Below are 4,796 nucleotides of genomic sequence, written 5' to 3'. Positions count from 1 at the left end.
ATTTTCTCACTCTGTCTACATATAAGCATCAAGAGGTTCTTTCAAAAAGCTGCCCCAAAAGGCTGGTAGATTTCAAAGTAACAGAGGTAATGCAAAACAATGTCCCAATAATTCTCTGAGACTCCACATTATCCAAATCCACCATTGGGACTGCAGCTCTGGTGTGCACTTACAGCAGCGGTTCTCAACCTGTGGGTCGCGACCCCTTTGGGGGTCGAACGACCCTTTCACAGGGGTCGCCTAAATACATCCTGCATATCAGATATTTACATTAGGATTCATAACAGAAGAAAAATTACAGTTATGAAGTAGCAATGAAAATAATTTTATGTTTAGGGGTCACCACAACATGAGGAACTGTATTAAAGGGTCGCGGCAGTAGGAAGGTTGAGAACCACTGACGTACAGCAATCAATTAGCTGCCATCACTGGACAACAGCTCTCCACCCTCTCAGATGCAAAGCAAGGAATAAAAGAAATAGTTTAATCCTGAGCTGTAATTCATAGACAATATAATTTACCTGCCACATACCTTTAAAAAAATTACAAGCCCTGGCTGATTCCGCTCAGTGGATAGAGCGTCCGCCTAAACTAAAAGGTCCCAGCTTCCATTCCGCTCACGGGCACATACCCGGGCAGCTGGCTCGATCCCCAGTAGGGGGCGTGCAGGAGGCAGCTGACCCATGATTCTCATCATTGATGTTTCTCTCTCTCTCTCCCTCTCAGAAATCAATAAAAATACATTTAAAAAATTACAAAACGTCCGTATGTAATACATGGGGAGCTAAGAGGTCAGTACTTATGTATAAGAATGCCTGCGAGGCGCACATCTGTATGAAACCATTGGGCCGGAGACGGCTGGAAGATTCAGTGACTTCCACTGCTTCCCCAAAGCCTCCACGTAGGGAGGCGCCACACATGCGAACCCCTTGGCGTGTGTGAAAACGGGGGACACCACGAGCGGCCCTGCCCCGGGCGACAAGAGATCCCAAGAACAGTGACCGATCCGTGACAAGCGCTTATGGAGAACAGCAATGCGCCTCCCGCGATTTTCCCAACAACTGCGCTCCCGCGAATCTCGGTGTGTATTTAAGCCGCACCCCAAAAGTGTGTGTTGGTGTGTTGGTCGCGTGTGCTTCGGTGTGCCCGCTTTTCGGGGTACACGCACAACCAAGGGTGGCGCCAGGCCTAGGGTCCAGGGAAAGTGAGGGCACCACCACAGGAAGTGCGGGTTCGGGGCCTGGAGCCCCCTGGCGTGTGGCGGTGGCCGCAGCGACACTGGGCTGAGGCTGCGAAGCTGCAGCCGCCGCCGAGGGTGGGAGCGAACGCCCCCCAGCAGGGTGCACGCATGCGCACACGTGGCCCCCAGCCTGAGCGCCAAAAGGAGAGCAGACGACCCCCCACTTCCGGCCCAGGCTGCAACCTCGAGGCGAGGCGAGGCGGCGAGGCGGCGAGGCGGCGGCCCCACGCGGCTCGTGCACCGACAGGCGGGCCCCCCGGCGTGAGTATTGTCCGCGCTGCTGGCGGACGGCATGGGGCGGGCGGGCGCGTGGAGGCGGGTATGGCCTTGCGGGCGGCGGGTGCCCGGTGGCCGTTTTGAGGTGAAGCGGGTCGCCGCTCTGTCGCGTCGCGGCATTTGCAAAAGCGATACGTGGATGTTGCAGACGGGTCGGGCAGCCGTGCCACAGCGCACTGACGTTTTCTCTGTTTTAGGGCCCCCGCTTTGTGTCACAATGCGAGGAGCTTTAAAACGAGCTCCGGACCATGCAGAGCGTGGCACTGAGAGCGCCCAACAGAGACCTCCTAAGAGGAAATCCTCATCCCCTGAGGAAAAATCTCTGCACGAAAAGCTGTATGACTTGTATGTTGAGGAGTACGGGAAGGAGCCCGAAGGTACGGAGGAATTAACGCGCAATGTGGACTTGCTGGAGAAGCTTGTTCGGAGGGAGTCCTTGTCCCGTTTAGTGGTCAACCTATTCCCAGGCGAGGAGGGGTATTCGCTGGTCCTCATGGGAGAAAATGAACTCTATTCAGAGACCATTAGACTGCCCTGTGAGGAAAGGGACTTTCTTGAATACTTGGATGCAGAGGAACTGCCTCCTATTTTGGTGGATGCCCTGGAAAACTCGCAAGCTAACATTTTTCAGAGCGGGTGTGTCATCACAGAAGTGCGGGACTATAGACAGTGCACTAACGGGGACCGCGGTCGTTACCAAAGCAGGCATGTTCTCTTACGCCCCGCGATGCAGACGTCAGCTTCTGACGTCCACGCCATAGCCGGCAATAACCAGACATGGGCCCAGGAAGACAGACTTTCACTCGAGAGCCAGCCGGTCTTAGCTCCAGCGGAGCCGCTGTGTCCTGGTCCTTCCGTATCAGTGGCCTGCAGCGAACACGAGCTGCTCTATGACGACCAAAAGATGAACAGTCCCCCGATGAGAAGGGACTTACAGGAGGACTATTCTGCAGCCTCCCTGAATCCACAGCAGGACCTGCCTTGCGGTCCACCCCCTCCTGAGCTAGGGGCATGGGCTCCTGACCAACAAAGCCAAGAAAGCCAAGCAGATCAGCAGGATGACCTTGAAATTTTCGACGAAAATTCTTTAGATTTGTGGAAACAGCTAGCCTTTGACTTGCAGCTCCCTTTTGATTTCGATATAGAAAAATTCGCTGAAGATTGGCCTTTCCAATGTGATGATGCAAATTCAATAATCTGGCCAGACTCTGAGGCAGAAGATGATCCTCTGCTTGGATGTGAAGGTGACGATCCATCCCAGACAACAAAGCCACCCGTCATGCAGTCTCAGAATGATCCATTTAACTCTGGAGAAAGGCCACCTAAAAAAGTCAGACGTCGGAGAAAGACACCTCGCCCCTACTGCTACACAGATGACCATTCCTATTGTTTAGTGCCTGGGTCAAAGACTCGTGCTGGGAAAGCAACCGGGGAGTCCAAGAAATCGGTGAAGAGGAGGTACAGATGTGCAGTCAGGGCGGCACAGGCCTCCTGTGGCTCCGCCAGTCTCAGCCAGCTTTCTCCAGGGAGAGCAGCAGAACAGCCTCGGGCCGCGACAGTTCAGTCTGCAGTGCAGGCCCAGGGAGGCCAACACGCACCGCCGGTCATCCCAATTCCCTGCAGCTCGGGAAACAGCTCCTTGGGTAAGCCTTTTACTTCACAGCAGGCAAGCCGCATTCGCATTTGGCAGCTTCCGTCTCCTGCCCCTGCTTCGGAGCCACCAAGCCTTGCCCAGAAACCCGTTGTGGAGGTGAGGCGAGTCCGCACACTTCCTACAGCCACCGTGACCTCTGCCAGCACATCACACGCAACCCCGGTCATCCGGGTCAAGGCCTCCTCTGCTGACCCCAAGGTCGTTCGACTGCTGGGCCCTGTTCGCATCGTCCGGACTGTGGTGAGAGGATACAACCCCACTCAGGGCTCTCCCTGTAGGGCCAGGGCTCCTTCAGCAGTGAAGCCCAGCAGCCTGCCCTCAGGAGGCCAGCCAAAGGATGCAGGGCCGGCTGCACCCCAGGCTCCTTCTCCAGGTGGTGTTCAGTATGTGTTAGGAAACCTGTCAAGTCTCCGGCCGGTGAGGGTTCTCTGGGTCCCGCATGGGTCGGATATTTCGGCCATCCTGCAGCAGGCCCAGCAGCAGCGGCAGGTGCTTTACCCGTTGATTCCACAGCCGCAGCAGCAGCAGCCCCCCACTTCTCACCTCCCACAGCCGGTGGCGCAGGTTTCCAGCGTGCAGGGTTGCAGCCGGCAACAAAGAGGCCTGTCCGCTCCTCAAGCTGCTGCCATTAACCCCAATGGAGTAGGAAGTGTTCAGCAGTCCCAGAGAGTTGAGTTGTCTCAGCCTGGGCAAAGGCCTTCCCAGGTGCGGGTCCAGCTCCCGGCTGCCTTCCAGAAGCTGCCACAGTCCCAGTGGAGAATCGTGCATCTCCCAGAGGCTGTGGCAGCAGCATCAGTCCAACCAGCTCAGCCAGGTGGGGGCCGGCAGGCAGCAGGCCAGGCCAAAGGCCCAGAGAATGGAGGCCTGCCCAGCACTCCCAAAAGCTGAGTCCTGCACTGTGTTCTCTCTTTTGAAAAACAAAAGAGCATCTACCAAAGTGAGTTCTGAGTTCTTGCTTCATTCTGGGGTATTTTAATGTGTCAGTATTTTCAATTTAAGAAGTGCAAAGTTTGCACGCTGAGGCACAACCCCGTAGTTTTTACATAGAAGTGGGAGTGATTTAATAACCTGGGATTGTTTTGCTTGCATTATTGTTTGGTTGCTGCTGCTGTCATAGTGATTTCTATTTTAGTGTTCTAAAGTGTATCAAATTCACACTTGGCTCAGTTTAACCTCCTGAAGCCTGTGGTTTTTCTGAGTCAATTAACTTTACAATACTGACGAAGTTATTAATTTAGCAAGATGAGTGGGTTTTTAAATGTTTGCTGAGTGAAGAAGCCCTGTGCCACTTGAACTGTACCATCTTGAGCACTTGACAGTTGTGTGTTGTGCAACAGGTCCCTAGAATTGCTTCATCTTGTCAAAGTGAACCTGGACCCTCCCTGAGCCCCAGCGGCCCATTTCCTGGCAGCCAGCTTGTCAGTTTGTGTTTCCCTGAGTCCGGCAGCTTTAGACACTTCCCGTGAGCGCAGTCACAGTGATTGTCTTCTGGCTGGCTTCTTGCATTTTGTATGATGTCCATCCGTGTTGTAGCAGGCGACAGGAAGGACACAGCCTTTCACATGGTTTCACTGCACATAATATACATGGAAGGGACCTATGAAATGTTCGCATCATCTTTCTGAA

At 54.2% G+C, this 4,796-nt stretch overlaps 1 pseudogene; it reads left to right on the top strand.

Annotated features, from left to right (window-relative positions):
• The first annotated feature begins 1,733 nt into the window (after positions 1-1,733).
• Positions 1,734-4,058, top strand: LOC102434146 (annotated as a pseudogene).
• The last annotated feature ends 738 nt before the right edge of the window (positions 4,059-4,796 follow it).

This window comes from Myotis lucifugus, unplaced genomic scaffold (genome assembly GCF_000147115.1).
Source record: "Myotis lucifugus unplaced genomic scaffold, Myoluc2.0 scaffold_20, whole genome shotgun sequence".
Taxonomy (NCBI): domain Eukaryota; kingdom Metazoa; phylum Chordata; class Mammalia; order Chiroptera; family Vespertilionidae; genus Myotis; species Myotis lucifugus.
Note: the sequence above shows the minus strand (reverse complement) of the source record. Positions and strands in the feature narration are given on the sequence as shown.